This window comes from Vidua chalybeata, chromosome 10 (genome assembly GCF_026979565.1).
Source record: "Vidua chalybeata isolate OUT-0048 chromosome 10, bVidCha1 merged haplotype, whole genome shotgun sequence".
Lineage (NCBI taxonomy): Eukaryota > Metazoa > Chordata > Aves > Passeriformes > Viduidae > Vidua > Vidua chalybeata.
In genome coordinates, this window is record NC_071539.1 from 16,524,758 (window position 1) to 16,543,811 (window position 19,054).

Genomic DNA, 19,054 nt, shown 5'->3' on the forward strand with positions numbered 1-19,054 from the left:
GTGTGGTGGGGGGGGCTTATGAGGCTGATCAGACTAAATACTTGTAGTGACACTGGGTAACATTCCCACCATGCTGGACAGACTGACTTTAGCATCATGCCCATCACTTAGGAGAATCACAACCAAAAGCAGAAAAGGGAGAATATTAAAAGCCTCCCTTTTTGCTTCTCCCTGAACCCTGTGGATTTCTTTTCGTAATGCATGTTATAGAAATTAATGATTTCCAAGGAGATCTCCTTAACACTTCGGTAAGAGAAATCCATTGATTAATCTTGACTCAGATCTTTAGTATTGGTATTGTTTTGTCCCACGTGCCATTTAATTTGCTTCACTGGTGGGAGGAACCTTTGCTGCAAATGACCATTTCAACAGAAGAGTCAAATTTTAGCCTTGTTTCCATGTAAAGGCCAGGCTCTTGCACTGCAACAGATCAGTCTGCAGAAAGTCTAATCAAGCACTTCTTATTGCCAGATAATTGCTGTAAGAAAAATACCTAAATGTATCTGTAGAGGTCAATTGTGCCATAGATATTTCAAGAACCTGGGAACAACCCTTCCAAAGCCTTCCATTGGGCCATCACTCCCAAATGTTTAGCCTATTCTACCACTGTGGTTTTTTCATGGCTGGTTGGCAGCACTCAGTTGAGTCAAAAGTAGCTGAGCAGCACTCCATCCCTTGTTGAGTCAAACACTTTGCCAAGCAAAAACTGACCCACACTTTGACTGATTTATGTATTTCTTCTGGTATGTGGGAGGATTTGCATTCAGGGGAATGTTTTCACTTTTGTGCTTGTGGCCCCTCCTATCACTCAACATAAGGTTTTTAATATGGTCCAAGATAATTCTGTCTTAATATTCTTTGAACCAAGTGTAGTTGCAATAAATGTGGAAAACACAGATTACCTTCTCCTTGCAGCTGCCCCTCAAGTGCAAAAGCTCAATGCTTTCCCAAGGCACATTTTATGAACACCTGATAATTCTTATTGCCTCCAAAGCAGGACCCACATCCTGAGGTAGAGACATCGTGAGACAGAGGAAGGTCCCCAGCTGGTGAGTGTTGGGGCAGATTACACACCTTTTATCCACAAAAGTCCTGTGTACACATCCTGTTGTGATATTTCCTTTTTTTCTTTGTTGTTGTTCTTTTCTCAGTATGAAACCATTGATATACAGGCCAAGGGGCCTTTCTTTCTGCATCCAGATAAAACAGTGAGTTTAGGCTTTGTCATGTCCTGGGGTCCTCATCCTCCAGTTGTCCACACTGGGAGTCTCCTGAACTGAAAAACATTGAGGAAGATTGGTTCACAGTCAGGTCTTGTACCAGTTGGTTTCAAAACTTCTTTCAAGATCTTAGATTTATAAAAGTTTAGAAAGCAGACATAGTGATAGTAAAATCCTGGGGAGTCAATGCTTCCCTCAGTGCTCAGAGGCCAAGTGTCCTATTTCCACTAGGATCAGAATGAGAGGACAGTGCTAAGGCTTGGGAATGCTGACACCACACATTTCCCAGATGTGAAGAAATCTTACGATTTAAAATAAAAGAACAAAGAAATAAAAGCCGAAGCTTGATCAGTGATTTCTGTGTCTCTTTTACTCCACGACTTTTGATATTGTGATGCAAAGAGGGACAACTCACAAACATTATTTTTTTTGTTTATTCTAATTACCTATGTTTGTGCTTTCTGAAACTCCTGCACAAGTTAGTTTGACCAGGCGTTTCTGCACAGTTCTGAAAGTTTTATGTAGGGCAGCACTGAGGTGCATTGGCAGGAGCTGAATGTGGTTTTCCTACAATCTTGTTGGCTCAGGTTTGTACTTCATCACCCAGATATACCTATATTTTTATTTAAAATAGTCTCTTAGAAGTCTCTTTAGGCATTCTCAAGTCTTGTAAACTGAATGCAAAACAGAAGCTACGAGATGAGCTGAGTTCACTATGTAAAAGACAAAGAACCTGTTAAAAACCCATAAAAAGCAATGTAACCAAAGCCCTGCACTGCTCAGAAGAGTTAATGCTGCAGTGGGTGTTAAACTCCAGAGCCCTAATGATGGGGCACTCCTTACCTCTCTTCCTTTGCCATTTGCAACCACAAGGTGAGGATGAGCAAAAATCTGACTTTTTCCTTTTATTAGGTGCGGGAAACTTTTGTTTTGGCAGTGCTTCTTTTTGTCATTCATAGAGTTTGTTTTTCTCTTGATTTTTTTGGGCACTTTTTATTTCCTGTCAGAGTGTGGAGGAGAAAGCTGTTCTAGTCTGTAAGTTATGCACCCCTTACAGTGCCCCTTAGTTACACAGCACAAGGAAAAGAGAAACAGAATCCATGGCACCATGCAGAAATGCTGCACTATATAGTTTGCCCTGGTTAAACATTTCCAGAAAGGGAATAACACAACACTGTGGAGCTCCTGAATGTCTTTGGCCCTTGTGCTGCAGAGGTGAAGGCATTTAGGGTTAAACTGAAATGGTGCTGGATTCTGGGCAAATCGGTTTTCGGATCTGAGCTGCACAGATCAGAATTATTTCCTTTTCATATTACCACAACACTATCTCCTCCATACCTGAAATAAGTGGCAACTGGAGCCTTGAAAAGCAATATGCAACAGCTGTGTGAGAATTTAATTTGATATAGCCACATGCTCCCATCTTCAGCCACCTTTTTTGATCTTTCTTAAAACTACTTATAATATCTACAAAATATTGAAAATCTTGTATGTACAGATTTTTTGGTAGTATGTAATTCTGTCATTTTTTGCCTTGTCTTCTCCACATGCAGGGAGATGTCAAACTGGAAAAGAAAGAATGGTTATTTACATTTTTTGAAGCCTACAAGAGGGAAGAGTTGCATTTTTGCATTGAGTTTGGGATGGTCTCACTTTTTCTTCAGCACTTATCTTGTAATTCACTTTATCTTGCTCTAAAACGTTTTGGTAGGGAATGTGAACACTGAATCTCATCAGCTCCTTATAGCTGCTGGGGTTTTCTGAATTCTCCCTCAGTGCATTCATGGCTAGTAGTGCCTAATGACAGAATGGATCAAACCATTAGACTTAAAAAGCGGCTTACATGAAATTTGAATGTGCGCCTGTAGTTTGTGAATCTTGTGCCAGCTGTTTCGTCTTTGCTGCTAATATTTGAACCTTGTGCATTCCTACATTCCTGTGCATATGCTTTAAAGATGCAAGATCAAACCCATTATCTGTTTATACTTATGCTTGTCCTTAAAGCATGTAGACTTTAAAGCTGCAAGGACTACTCAAAGCTAACTTGGTCTATGAGAGGCTGAGTCCATGCAAAAGGCTGGATGGTAGAGCAGGTTCTGGTTGTGCTCAAAATCAACTGCAAGTGGGAGACAACATGATTTTAACAATGTAAACAAGAAAAAAAGAGTACCCATTAAAAGGGTATGTTGGAATTACATGGTAGCTGAGAACAAGTTTCCACAGCAAATGTACTATTAACTAAGAGAAAAGCTCTTTCTGATTTGTTGTAAACTCTGAATTATGGTTTATCTGCTGTTCTACCTATTAATATTTTTCTATTATGTTCAATTAATTTGTTATTGGAAAAACACTGAGGCCAGCAGTCGTACAGCGACTCGAACCTTTAGCACAGTCAGATGCTGGGGACGCTGGCGCATATCTGCCTTTTCTGCCAAGGGAACAGCAGCAACCCCAGCAGAACCATGGCCTTTGGTTAGCCCCTGCATTTTTACACTAGGATTTGTTCAGTTGATATAAAATGGTAACTCAGGCAGTCCAAGTCAACACTACAGGGGGCCTCTATAGGGGAAAACACAGCCCCTAAACAGGATTCCAGAGTCCCCCCCTCAGGTTCCAAGAATGCGGTTTTAACCATCCCTAAGACGAACCCCCCACCAACTTTTACAGAGGCCACCCTCTGCTCACAAAACCTAGTCCCTTCCCTGAAGGCATTCAGGATCCTTTGAAATGGAAAATTTATGCTGTACTGAAATAGTTCATACTATAATAAACAACTAGTGCCATCATTCTGCTGGTATTCAGAGTGCAATTAAACCTGAATCTCATGTGAGGACTCCATTTGGGGTGGAAGGTGGTGTTGTGGGGAGGACAGGCAGCTCACCCCAAGAATCTTTCCTGCTGCAGCAGGTTTTACAGTTTGTACTCCCTGCCCCTGTGTGAACAGCCCCCTTCTCCCTCCCCACATTTACACAAGTCATGGGGGCTTGTGGGGGATTATATAACTTACAGGTCAATTTGTTGTTTGGGCAGAAGGATGTGATATGTTGGCCGAAGCTGTTTGTTTGCTTAAGTTCTCAGAGTTCAATGAGGTCATTTTCTCATCTTCCCTGTGTTTTCTGTATTTTCCACAGACCTGCCAGCCTCAAACAACACCCTCTTTCTTCACATTAGAAATGGAAACACGTCCTCTGCAGGAATTTTCCACTTAATAGCTCCTGCTTTCCTACCGGGGGCCTCAGTGCACCACCACTGCAATGCTGTATTTCTTTCCACTGCAGTTTGACATTTTGCAGCCAGAACAACGAACGGCATTCACTCCATCCTGATTTTTGAAAAACATATCTCTATAGGCCCACAGAACGCACCCAGTGCAGCAATCATGAGGGGAAAATGGCTAAGGTATTTAAACATCATTACATGTCACTGAGACTATGACATTGTCTGGTAAAAATGCTCTTTTATAGAGTTGCTTTCCCTTACTCCCCATTCCTCCCCCCTCCAAACCTTTATAGACACACACGCAGACACCAAACCTCTGCCCTGCTCTCCCACCACCAGCCACTCTCTTGTTCTACACCCGGTTGTAATTATTTGCCTTTGTCAATTATTTCCTTTGCACAATATTTGCAAACTGTGTATCAGGTCCTGACACTGTGAGAAGCAGAAAAGCACATTGCAGATAATCTGAGCAGTAAACAAGGAGCCTGCTTTAAAATGCACCGAGTGACCTGTCTGAAGGCAGCAAAATTTGCAGATTGTTTACTGCTGAGATGCAGTGATGTCGCTGAAATGCAGCAGCTTGAAGATTGGAGCAAAATGGGATCTCACATACTCGGTCAAGCACAACCTGTAATTTTTTATTTATTGTTTCTGTTCTGCTTTTCTTTAAGTTAGACCTGTATTATAAATTATTAAAAGCTATTTTCTAAAAATCCCTTTGCCGTGTCTATGAAAAAAAAAAATTCCTTTACAGGGGGAGAAATGAATGGAAGTAAACATGTTTATTGCTAGAAGGAAGGTTTCCCCTGTCTGCGCAGTGGTAGAGTCTCAGACAGCAAGGTCCCAGTAGGTCAGACTGGCACATTGAATTGCGTATCAAATGAAACTGGTATTCTGGAAAAGGGGTGGAAAGAGGAAGAGGGGTGTTAGTGAGGAGGTTGCTCGGGCCAGGAGGGTGGGCCACTGAAAAACAACAAGTTAAAAAATAGGATTGATGATTTGCAGGACACCTAGGGTATTTCTTTCAGGGGGTATTACTTCCACTTTTAACCAGGAACAAGAGCTAGAAGAAAAAAAAGCGGCAGGAGCTGACAGCTTTGTGCTGATCAAAGGGACAGAGCATTGAATGCCTTCTTTTGCTAGCTATTTATTAGAGAGAGAGAAGGGCTCCTTTGCCATTCTACTTAGGAGAGAAGGGATTAAAGATCAAAAAAAAAAAAAAGGAGGGGGACCAGCATGAGCTCTTTGTTCAGAAAATATTTCCCTCTTTTTTTTTTTTTTATGGTGTGCCGTGCTGTCCACTACAAGACAAAAACACCATTTCTTTTTATAGCATTACTCCCTTTCTTTTCTCACTGACCAAAATTTCTAGTGATAAACAATTCCAGTAGCTTTTTCTTTTTTTTTTAATGTAAAGAAGGACCCCTTTGGGAAACTTAGTTAACTGTCTTTTAGCCTGATTAACCTAGGAAATAAAGTTTAAATGCACTGCTGGGATTCTATTAGGATCATCAGTTCATACAGATAACAGCAAAAGGTGTTAAAATGCACTTCACTGGCGCAAGTGATCTCATGTTGTAAAAATGATTATCCCCAGCAGAACAGGGAAGGATTAAGGGGCCGTGTCTACACTGGGAAACTCCATAAGTGTTTTATTAGCATTAGTACATGTATTAATCACACAGACACACAAAAAGGGCCCGTCAGGATGGTGGCAAATGACAGAGTGCATTAAACCTACTCTCTTATGTCAGTGGAATGTGTGAGCATCTTTATTCCTAGAATTGATATAAAGCTGTTAAGTAGCATGAATGAAGCTGGGGAAAGCCTGCTTGTATGACTGTGGATCATTGTGGATTACCTAAAAAGAGAAACTGCTTCTGAAGTAAGGCACTCCCATTGCAGAGCCTTTGAAGAAATGTGGGGTAAATTTGGTGTTCCAGCCTCAAATCAGTTGAACTACACTGCGGATGTTTTATCGCAGTGCCCTAACTGCTCATTTCTATTCTGATTTCTGTTATGTAGATCAGAAAGGAAAAGTCTATCCATGTCCCATGCTTCTGCTCCATCCTCTGGTCCTTAGTTCAGGTTGCTGCTTCCCAGCACGAGTGAGAGTTGGGCTAAATGGCCGTGCAAGCAAGGCTGAGGTAACACTGATAGATACAAATGCTGTTGACCAGACATGTGAATAATTCAGCAGATGATCATCATGGGGTTTGAGATGAGCAGAATTTTCCACACTTTCATTCCATTTCCATTTGCAGCCCCTAAATTTTGTTTCATCTTGATAGCAACCACAAATAAAAAATGAAGCATTGCCAAATACATGGTGATTTTACAGCCAGCTTTTTATAAGGCCTATTGCCAACATTAGGTTAGCAAAACAGATACATGGTGATGATATTTAGGGTTCTTTTTGATCTCCAGCCTTCACCACCACGAAAACAAATGTAAGTCCTTTAGTGGAGATTAGGAATGCAAGTCTTGGAGAAAAAAAAAAAGGGCTCATGGTTTTGCTGTAGTCTCCTTTCAGCTCTACTATGTTGACTATCACCATACTAGAGCAGCATCTAGGAAAGTCTTGATAAAAACTACTTTAGCACCATGATGGATGTGATAGTGAGACACATTATTGACTTCATTGCTAAAAATATTATAGTTATACATGTTGAAATCCTGTCAAGAAATTGCCTCTTTCATTCCAATATTAAACACTTCTCTTTCAGTGGATATTTGGAATATTGTATATGTCTGTCACCACAGCAGTGACATTTGTTATTTTGTTCATCAAAATGTCACCTGCCTATCAAGATAGCTAAGATGAGTAAGACTGGGAAACTTTGTCGAATCATCATACACAGGCTTTTTTTCTGCCAGCAGATGTATTACATGAGACACTTACATTGATGTGGAATAGCAACAGAAGTCAGCTGCCTTGTCTGCAAAGTTAAAGAAATTACCATTTGCCTTACAAGGATATTTTAGTAATTCCTTCACAGCATTAAGGGGACAGATAGACTATAAAACCAGTCAGTCCCTGATAGTACAGGGTTCTTAGAGTACATAGACTTGCAAAGAACTTTGAGGAGGAAGGGGACTGTGAATATTAAGCATTTTAAGTGCCATAATAGTTTGAGCATGCTTTGCTAGATTACTTGGGTACCCTCAAAGCCTGAAAAAAAACTTAACTGAGGGCCTAGTAAATAGCCAGGTGACAAAAGAGACAGGAAATAGAATGCTAGAAAAGTGGAAATCAACTTCTAAACAGAGAAACAAAGAAGAAATGAAAAACCAAGCCCTTAAAAACACAGAGAGGGTTTTAGAAGTGACACCACTCTGACAGAAGATCAACAGTGACAGAAGATCAACACTGTTTCAAATATACTGTATTTCTCCACCCACCCCTGAGTAGATCTTAAGTACCCTTCACTGCCTTGGAGTCAGATTTCAAGCCAAAATGTCTGTGTTACTAGTTTTGCAAGTGCTACCACTAATTGAAACCACATAATGTTGCAGATCTGAAATAAGGCAGGCAGGGCATCCCTGCTGAAAAGCTACCCAGCAGGACAACCCCTTTGTTCTCTTTTAAAATAAACTAATTCAAGGGAAATGTTGTCTAAATCATTACTTCTAAATGTATACAGAATTTCCTCCCTGCCCCTCCCCCCCGCCATTTTCCTGATGAGCTATCAAAGGACTTTGCTATTATTGTAAACTGCAAAAATGGTTTTAATATGCACTCTTGTCATTTCTAGGTGTATAAATTTTGCCTTTGCAGGGATTTTACATGGCACATATTGTGATCACCTGTGGGTAGGGTAGTTAATTAGCAGTCCAGGTCCTGTTTCATTTAATTTATACTGGAGCAATCTAAACTAGCAGAATGATCACAGCCACACTCAGTAATTTAACTCCCTCCTTTCAAAGCTGTTTTAGTAATTATACTTTGGTTGTAAGTTTTCAGAAAGCTTTTACAGTACTTGTTTCCTAGCCATGTAAGCTCCCTCCCTTTTCAGCTCCCCTCAATCCTGGCTTTTGTCCTTCTGGGTACTGTTGGCTGCATTCCATTAAGAAATTAGAAAGGATGCAGCTGTCATTATTTTGTCAATCGTAAAATCTAAGACATGGAAAAAGTCTTAGGAAGGCAGGGGAGTCATGTAACTTCTATTGAGAAGACAGATTATTCCTCAATACTTCCAACAGTTCTTTCACTTGACCTAAAAGGAAAACTTTTATGTGGTGGACTTTTATGATCCAGGCTTGGATTTCCCAGTGGATCACTGAGATGTGTGCACATAAACATTACTTTATACTTGGTCTGGAAATTCACAAAAGCCACCCTCAGCACTTCTGGGGGAAGAACTCATATAATTTCATTTTGAGCCAATCATCATTAGAAGTTTTGTATCTATAGCAGTAATTTATCTACCTACATTAACACCCATGGCATAGACAATATACCTGCAGCCCAGACCAAACCAAAGCATGTTTCTTATCACAGTGACTGGAAAAACAACAGCATGCAACTGGTAATGTGCATATAAGTTTTTCACTTGCAGCTTTGCAATGGAGGCCTTGCTCCCTGTGTGCCATTTTATAATTGATCCTATTTTACAGTGACTTTGAGATTTAGAAAGACTTTTGGGGATGGAAAGAGTTTAAAAACTCATGCTTTAGTTTTTCTCTCTGAATAGACACAAGAAAAATAATTTCACCGTAGTGTCAAGATTCCACAAAAAACCTGCAGTTTTGCCATTGGAATTTTGATTGCAGAGTGGCAGACAAATAGGTTAAGGCTTGTTTGTCAGTACTGTAAGAGAGCTGGCCTTTACTGATGCTGTTAGTGTTGCCAATTAACCATATTCTCATCAGGCATGCATCACAACATGAAATGAAGTAACTTTATAAATTCCTGTGAGTTTCTGTATGCCTGCTACAGATTATACACCAAAGATCAAACTTTTAACATCTGTTCGTGCTGGAAAATATTTGTGTGTGTGTTTTCTTGGCTAAAAATTCTTATTTAAGTATGTCAAATAATTTGGTACTTATGAAAAATTCCTTCCTGACCAGTGTTCATCTTGTTTGTGTGTATGGAAGCACAAATCCCAACAGTTACATCACTTTTAACTTAAACAGCTGGTGGCAGTCTAATTATTTATTTTCTTGAGTCCATGGCCTTTGGAGACACAGATTTCCAGTCACTGGTTAGTTTCCAAGTAGTGGGAAACCTTTTGTAAAATATGGCACTTCAAGAGGAGGAGGAGGGAGGGCTTTACTTTAGAATAAGAAAAGTGTCTGTGGATTGTGTTTGAAGAGACAATGTATGATTAATGATTCTCTATTCACTGGAAAACGGCAACTCTTATTAAGTGAAATGAGAGTGCATCAGAGTAAAATGCAGCCTGACTGAAAAAAAGAACTGAGCCTAGGAAATCCAAACATCAACCTATTTTTCTAGGCAGTGAAAAACAAAATGTGGATGTATTAGGCTTGTATTTTCAGTGAAGAAGCCAGATATATTTCTCTCCACTATATAGATTGGTCCTGAACTCTGCCAAGGGTTGCATGTTGCTTGTCTGGGCTAATGAGTAAGTTATCAAAATATGAGATTTATGGCAACAGTTAAGGAATTAATGAGCAGAGTTCTGAGGGCTGAGGAAGCCTTTGCAAATCCCCAAAATAGAGAGAAATCTCTGCTTGAATCATCTTCTGTTGTGAGTTGGTATGGCATCTGCTGCTCCAAGTCTAAAAGTGGAATGAATAGACAAAGAGTTTCAGATGTACAAGCTATGCTTAATCACCAAATAATAACAAATAGGAACTCCCAACAGCCCTCTGTGAGATCACGTTCAAATTAGCTACACATTCAAGTTTTGGAGCAACAATTTCCTCACTTCTATTTATGGGAAAACTGTAGTATATATACCAGCCACAGAACTTCAGTGTGACATGACATGGATGATTTCCTAATTGACTCACTCTCTATATTGCTTCATACATGGTCTTTTAGGAGCTTTTTTTCAATGAAGCTCACTGTAAAGGTCTTCTCAAGAGCAGCTCCTGGCCATCTTTTGGATGTGAAGAGCAAAAACGTTGTCAGGCATTTCATGGTGCCTAAGAGAAATGTTTTGTCTGTGAGCCTTTGTACATTAGTCCTAGCTATATCTATTTGCTTCCTGTGTTTTCATGTCAAACTGTGTCACATGACACAGAGAAGAGTTTGATTTCTACATAGTGTTTTTCACTGAAATTATGCCACTAGACATAGGCAAGTTAAGAGTGTTATCAGAGGCTGTTAAGTGTGCTTAGTGGGTAAGCTGAATAGGGAAGTCAAGTTGTGGTTAATAATAATTCACATAAAACCCAGACAATGAGAACTCTTGTTTGAGTGGGAGAGTAGGGAAATCTTGGCCATAGACTCAGAGTATATCACTGTATCCCTGACGTTTTTTCCTTTCATTCTTTCCTCCCTCACCAAAACTCCCTCTTGGTTTTTAAAACTCAGAGAGCAGCAATCCAAACTTTACTTTTTATCTGCTCTTTAATGTGCCTTTTTCTCATTCTGGCAGCCATAAAATACTGCACTTTGCTGCATAAAGGATGAAGTGTTTTAGGAGTAGATTTCAAAGGTATTAGACACCTAAACAATACAGTTAGGATCACAGCAGGATTTTTCAAAGGTAAAAGCAGAAGTGGGAATTATGTGCCCTTTTGCTTCTTTAGCTGCCCACAAAATTAAAAAGAAGCAAAAAAACAAAAAAACAAACAAACAAACAAACAAAAAAAAATCCTGCTTTATTTCCTCTTGAGGGTAACTGGTCCAAGACCCACTTAGAGAGGAGCAGGGCTGAATCATTTTGGTTAAGAGGAAACTAGAACTAGAACTATTGGAAATAGTGGAACTTGTTTTAGTATTTCAGAAATATTGGGCCCATAAGAGTTTGTGTGGTGTTCTGCAGAAAACGATGTGTGTTCTGTCCCTTGTGGTAGAACCCCCTCCAGCACAGCTCCACAAGAGTGTATCTGAAGCCCTCAGATTGCATTCTGCTCATGACACACATTTACATTCTGGGTACTAACGAAAATAAAGCAACGCTCCAAAAACTCACACCAGCAGCACTAATCTATTAATTCAAATAATATTCTGTGAGTTGCTGTCTGAACTATCTCTGCCAGACAGTTTAACACCATTCTATGGGTCTCTCTTGATGAAGCCAATCTATTTTGGATGAAGGTCTACCTTAATCAATGACATAAAGAGCATTTGCACATTTACCCAACATGTGGAGCAACTGGTGCCTGGCTGCTTATCATCTTCAACACTGGTATGTAGTCAGGTATTGAATACAGAGCCCTGGCCAGATACCCTGCCACTCAGAATCACTCATAACCTGATGTTAAAAGTTTCTTAAAAAGTAGAAGGCTTAAAGAGAGTTTTCTTACAGCATGAGAGAGTGGTGTGGATGTTCCTGTGTTTTTCGTTGCTGAAAATAAGAATTTTTTTCCTATTTCTTGCATGTATAAATCATGCCTCTGCATTTCCACTACTTGGCTTTAAACAAACACAAAAATAATACAAATTGATGCCTGAAAGGGAAAGAATATGCTTTTTAGAAGACTGAGTGAAAACAAATGTCAGTTTTGGGTTGACTGAAACATTTCATTCCACCCAAAACCAGTTGGTCACACAAGGCTAAATAAAAGGTGCTAGAACCAAGCCATAAAAGCTGTTGCCCAAAGCAGAGCTGAATGTGAGTTACTCAGTGCTCTGAGGCTGTCTGCCTAGCTGTGGTTCAGTCACTAAAGAAATACATATATTTTCAATTGACAGATAGTAAAAACTTCCTTCCTTCTCCACCTTCACTGCAGGTGGCTTCTTCATCATGCACTGTCGCACCCTCTCCCTGCTTTGAGCCACAATTAGCACATATTTTCAAAATAAAAATAAGCCTCTCCCCTCTGTCCTCCCAGCTGCGCTTCCCACCCAGATTCCCGTTATGAATCAACACAAGCACATGTGTTTAAAATAACAAAAAACATGTCTTTCTTCCCTCCCCAGGCTTGCTGTCTTTTTCTACCCATCACCTCAGCTTCACTGAAATTTTTCCTGGAGGGCTCCAGAGTTTCTGCTGAGCTGAAGGTGTCTCGATGATCTGATTTCTCTTTCAGTGTTTTTAGAGCACCACATGACCCGCATTGCCCAGTAACACTGGGCAATAAGTCTCTGTCACACTTGTTTGAGACAGTCAGGCCCCAAAGGACCAGGCAAGCTGGATGGAGGCTCAAAGACCAGAGGGGTGAAAGCTCTGCTTATCTCTGTGATTCCCCAGGGGTTCCACTGCAGAGCTAGGCTCGCTGACAAACAGGCCCCGCAGAAGCACTCACAGTTTGAACATTAGCCACTGTGCAGAGCATGGATCTACAGAGGGGTGGGAGAATACTTTGCTGGACAGATATACATATATTCTGCTAGATGGATTAAAAAATAGCTGCCAAGGAAACTTACCCATGCAGGAGTCCCCTCACTATTCTGCCAGAAAATGAGAGGCTTTCTGTAGGTTGATGTGACATGTCCAGCAACTCTTGACTCAGATGGAAGCATGTAGGATGGTTGGAAATACAATATTTGTACCACAGTGAGGATAGTTATGTTCAACAGCCTTCTTTCTCCATGCCCCAGTTCCTCTGGAGCACAATTGCATAAACACTTATTAAATATCTTAAAACACCCCAGAACAAGCTTATCTGTATTTAAAGGCTGTCAATAAAAATACTCTAGGTATTTCAATAATGTATGTTTTCTCAGAGGAGTTTTTATTCTGTTTTTGTTCAGTGTTGCATGTTTTCCAAGCCAAACACTATGGTACCATCTCTTGAAATCCAATCCATATTTTTCCAAACCAAATCCTGCTTCATGATTCTCAGTCTTCAGCATCTGAGCTTCCATTCAGCCTTCAGCTCACTGTTCCTTGTAACCAACAAACTGAGTTTCCATCCTTAGGTCTCTTGTGTTTTAATGGCATCCTTAGGTTCCCGTGGTCCACTGTAGCTCTGCTACAGATGAATAATGTTTGAGACAAGTTTGTTCCAAGGTCCAAAACTGGCATTGCTTGGACAACTCCCGGTAAAATTTTTCCCACAATGAAAACCGCTGAGGATATTCTCGTTTCAAGTGACTTGCAAGAAGCTGCAAAGGTCCTGGTTGTTTTAAATAAGCTTGGTAGACTAATGCAGAAAAAGGGTTTTTTTGCCTGCCTAACCCCTAGGATTGCATTCATGAGCAAGGGGCCATGGATGTTGGCTCAGTTTGCTGCTGGCTGAAAGGGCATATTTTGTATGAATTTGTTAGAGTTTCACATTGTCGTTGCCCAGTATCTTACTGGGAAGATACTGTGCAGAATTTCAGGCCTGGCTGATGAACTTTCCAAAATGTCAAGTGTGCTGTTGGCAGAGCAGAGTAGGTCCTGAACCCTGCCAAGTCCTCTGAGCCCTCAGGGTGAGTGGCCAAAGCAAAGAACAGCTAACAGCCACCATGCACGTGCCAAAATCGGACCCTTAGCCCATGGGATGGGCACCTGCCCGGCTTGCTCTGCCCAAGCTGAGCACATGTACTCCAGGCAGGCGCATCAGCTTTTTCTTTTTCAGAAAACACAGACTAACTCGAAATGATTTTCTGTCACTAGCAAATATTCAGTTCAATTCTTACCATTAATTACAAATATTCATAAAGGTATTATCCAGCAAGCCAGAGGGGACATTTAAAGGACATCTCCTAGTATGTATATCACTATCGCATTACCTGTTTTCATTGCTTTGTGAGCAATTTATTTATTCAGGCTTCTAAAGGCTGAAGAGGCCAGGACAATAAGCTTGCCATAGGTAGGCACCACCTCTGTATGCTGAACAATTCATGACTTGTTTCCCAGTTTTCCATTATGGGATCTCGCATCCAGTCCACCAGCTTTGATGTCTCCCCACATGTACCAAAGAGTTCATAAGGAAAAGGACAGTTTTGATCCTCAAAAACAGGACAATGGATGATACTGTTACAGAACATTTCTTTCCTGTGCTGACTCAGGCTCCAGGGGGGTGAATTTGAGAATGTTCCCTTGAGGGCTTAGCCTCCTTCTCCAGCAGCCTTTGATGGAGAACAACACACAGGTGTCTCCCCTGGCAGAGCTCTACCTGGCACAGGTCATGGCCAGTTTCAGAGCCAACCACTATGGATGAATGCAGCCTCTTATCTCCTCATTAACAGAGGGCAGAGCAGGTCTTCAGCCCACAGCATGATTGTATTTTATCTTCATTGCCAATACAAGTTAAAACACATGTTTTTACTCTTCCCAAAGCAGCCTGGCTCCCCATGAGTGTTCCTCCCCAGAGGACAAGCTGCCTCTGTGGGGGTTGCCCCCCTTTCCACTCCGGCTGCTCCCTGCCCTTGCTCTGCACATCGGCAGCTTGGAGACAGCGCTCAGCACCAACCGGCAGCTGCTGCACAGAGCAGTTTGGCAAAGGGCACGCGGCCAGCGCATGGGTGGCAAGATGGGCTTGGATGCAGAGGGGGAAGGGGTTTTGGCTGTCTGTGGCAGTACAGGTACCATATGCTCAGGGTCAACCCTGAACAGCCTGGGTGGTTTGGAGCAAGGCAGTTAATAGATCCTTGATTGCAGCCAAAAATCTGTATTATTTGTACTAGAGTCAAACAGGCCTTGATCTCCTACAGCTCCTTTGGAAGGAAACTCTGTCCTGACCCTCCTAGGTAAGGTACAAGGTGATGCCCTTAAAGCAGAATCAATGTCTGCCCAAACTATCTTCACCCTGACCTTGGTGCTTTAAGGAACCTTTGGTGGTAGGAGTGACCCACGAAAGGGCAGGATAAAGGATAGCAGGATTGTAAGCACTTGGTTAGGGTCTGCTGGGAGCAGGAAACCGAAAGTACTGCTGCCTTTCCTCTGGCTATCAGGCATGTCAGAGTGCAAAGACTGCAGTAAAGGTTTTGATAGTAATGTAGACATAAGGCATGAACTGCACCAAAGGAGCACAAGGAAAACCACACCTTGTTTATGCCATATATATGCCTGGTGTCAAAGAAGACACTTTTTTTCCCTTTTTTTTTGCTTAAGAGTAGGATTTGCCTGCATAAAATTAATTCTAGGCAGAGATTGTACCTAAGGAAGATAGAGTTTGGGGTAATAGATTTTTTTATGCTTGATTATTAATTTATTGTATGGGCAATGCACAAAACATGTTAAATACTGCACAAGCATGCCCAGGGGGAAAAAAATAAAAAGTAAATTGAATCATTTACAGAGAACAGGATGGTGCAGACTTTCTGCTGGGGTAATCAGGCAGGGGAGAAAGTATTAATATCTGCATTATTAAGCTTTGGTGTGCTTGTCATAACCTTCCACTAGCTTTTGCATTCACTGAGTAAAACCTGGCTACCAGATGGCATTACTTGGCTTTGCCTGTGCTTCTGAGACACCCTAGTATCATCCTGTATTCTATCCAGAACCCCTTGGTGTGTTGTTATACAGTAAGAAGAGTGAGTCTGGCACCTTTCATTAGCAAACCATGCAATAAATAGTACGAGATCCCCAGGAACAAGCTGGTGCTGTTTTAATGCTCATTTAAGTCTAGTGTTTTTCTGGCCGGTCTTCTCTGGATCTTAATTTCTATCATAATTTTGTATTTCTATTTTTGTTTCTGAAAACATCAGGAAAAGGAGGCATAAAAGCATCAATCAATTAATTCCTCTCCCATTAGTTTTCTGTCTTTATAATTTTAATATCAGTATTGATTGGAGTTAACCCCTAAATTTACTACTATAAATAAAAAGCAAATTGGCCCAAATATATTTCTCATCATCTTCCAAGTATTCATTTCCTACAGCAATTTTTGTTTCTCTGCCTCACTCCAGTGATGCCTATCAATATTTTTGGCATTTAACACACATTTTATGAAATTATTCATTTCTGAAAACAGAATATTTCCCCCCATTAAGTCTCTATGAAGTAACTCATGAGATTAAGAAGTTATGGCATAATCAGTTGAGTAATCATCCTCACTATATTACTGATAGCTAAATTTTAGTTCTATTAATACTTTGCTTATAGTTTCTATTCTGTGAAGTTTGGGGGGCAACCCTTTGCAGCATTGAGTGCTGCTGTGAACTGTGTCTTTCATTTCCCAAATTGCTGAAGTGCCTGTGGTGGCTACCTCCAGCTTTAGGCACAGCAGAACTGTATTTCATAGTTTATAGAGGCTTTGGTGGGTTTTTTTGGTGGTGTTTTTTTGTTGTTGTTTTGGTGGTTTTTTTTTTTTTTTTTCCTTCAAATCAGCTAACAAGTCCTTAACTATGAGGCTTTATCTGTCAAGACTGGGATAAAAATCCCTACTTGCAAAAAGATATTTGGCCCTTCAGCCTCAGTTCTTTAAAGGAAACAAGTACAGATCTTGCAAGATATGTGGCTCAGTATGGGATTAACTGAAGGATTCCTTTAGACCTGATACTCTCCTGAGCTGCTTCTGGCTGTGGCCGTGTAGATAAACCCTGGGCCTGTGGCCTCTCCTGTTCCTCCACACAAAACTAATTCCTTTGAAGTCAGACTGTGACCTTTTTGAACATTGGCTGCACTGACACAGTGTGTGCATGGGGTGTGGACTCTGAATTAGGAGAACCCCTCAGTAGGATTCAATTAAGATTACATTGCAACTGCTTGTTAGTATCCAATTTTAAAGGTATAAAAGGAAAATTCATGGTCATTTGCCTATATAAATGGTGAAGGAGAACCTTGACATCCTGCTGCCATTAGGTATGTTGTGTAGTAAAGCTCCTCTGATAAGGCCTGGTGCAAACTGCAGAGTCAGCCCTTGCACATACATTTGCCTCTGAGCTGAATTCCATTTTCTGTAGCTAAAGCTCAAGGACCTCCAGGTACATTTGCAAAATTTTAGGACTCCACAGTTCCCTTTGCCAGTGCTTCCAAGTAATGGCTTTTGTTCTGTCAAGCTTGAAAGGTCTTGCAGTTAAATTGCACATTGAAATCTGAAGACAAAGCAGTGAATATAGTGAGTATCCACAACCATTCATTCACTGTATTTCCATAAAGGAATTGCTTGCCCATGTGGTTAAATAACATATCTAAGCAAAATGCATCTCTTCAGGAATAACATTCTACATATTAAAATAATATTTGTCACCTTCTTTTGGATTCCTCTAGTGATATTACAGTGAAATGACATGAAGAGTAGGAAGAAACATTTTTAATTTGGTGACATGTTCTCAGTAGTTCTATAGGACTGGGTCCTACCACAAAGACATCATCTGTACTTGAACATTTGCTTCTTTTTCTCTCTTTGTAACCCAAAGTGGAACATAGGACAAAGGTAAATATCCTTCTGAAACAGAGCACAGTATGAAGCTATTCCTTGTAAGATGGAATCACAGATGTTGTCTACTTTTTTTTTTTCCTCTAACCAAAGAGTTTAATACAATATTTTGGTTTTTCTTAGAATCAGAATTGTCAAGGTTGGAAGAGACCTTTAAGATCACTAAGAACAACTATCACTGTAAACCTCAAAACCAAATCACCCAGCATTAGACACCTCTTAAACTCCGCTGGGGATGGCAACTCTGATGGCAACAACAGGGCCTGGTGGGAAGGCCAGCATTCGCCATGGAAATTAGAAGACACATCTTCATGGAGGTCAACAAGACCAAGTGCAAGACCCTGCACAAAGTCCTGCACATGGGTTGGGGCAATCCCAAGCACAAATACAGGCTGGGAGGAGAATGGGTTGGGAGCAGCACTGAGGAGAAGGACTTTGGGGTGTTGGTTGACAAGAAGCTTGTCATGAGCCAGCCCAGAGAGTTAAAGTGTCCTGGGCTACATCCAAAGGGGTGTGGGCAGCAGGTTAAGGGTGGGGATTCTGCCCCTCTGTTCTACACTGGTGAGACCCACTGGAGTCCTGCATGCAGCTCTGGGGCCTTCAATATAAAAAGGACATGGACCTGCTGGAGAGATCCCAGAGGAGAATCACCAAGATGATCAGGTGGCTGGAGCTCCTCTCCTGTGAAGACAGGCTGAGAGAATTGGGGATGTTCAGCATGAAGAAAAAACTCAGGGGAGACCCTATAGCACCTAAAGGGGCCTACAAAAAGGCTGGAGAGGGACTTTTCATAAGAGTATGCAAGAATTAGACAAGGAGGATGGGCTTTAAACTGAAAGAGGCTAGATTTAGATTAGCTCTAAGGAAGAGATTCTTCAGTGGTGAGGGTGGTGAGGCACTGGAACAGGTTGCACAGAGTTATGGAAGTGTTCAAGGGTTGGATACATGCCTGAGCAACCTGGTCTAGTAGAAGGTGTCCATAGCCAAGGAGTGGGGTTGGAAGAAGATGATCTTTAAGGTTCCTTCTAACCCAAACCATTCTATGAGTCTATTTCTTGTGTCTGAAGACCTTGCATTGGAGAAGTGGCTTCTGGTTGCCCTATTCTCTGTGCAAGAGAGGATAGGTTTACATTTGTTTATAGGGTTTGTGAATTATTATCAATCAATAAATCTGCCATCTAGGATCCCTCAGGAAATCCTCAGAGTTGCATTAACTGCAT

At 41.1% G+C, this 19,054-nt stretch overlaps 1 long non-coding RNA gene across 1 annotated transcript in view; it reads right to left on the reverse strand.

Annotated features, from left to right (window-relative positions):
- The window catches only part of LOC128793051 (uncharacterized), a 111,347-nt gene that overhangs the window by 23,352 nt on the left and 68,941 nt on the right, over positions 1–19,054 (reverse strand). The window contains exon 5 of the long non-coding RNA XR_008432647.1: positions 1,075–1,276. This is a non-coding gene — a long non-coding RNA (uncharacterized LOC128793051). The remainder of the gene's footprint in view (positions 1–1,074; positions 1,277–19,054) is intronic.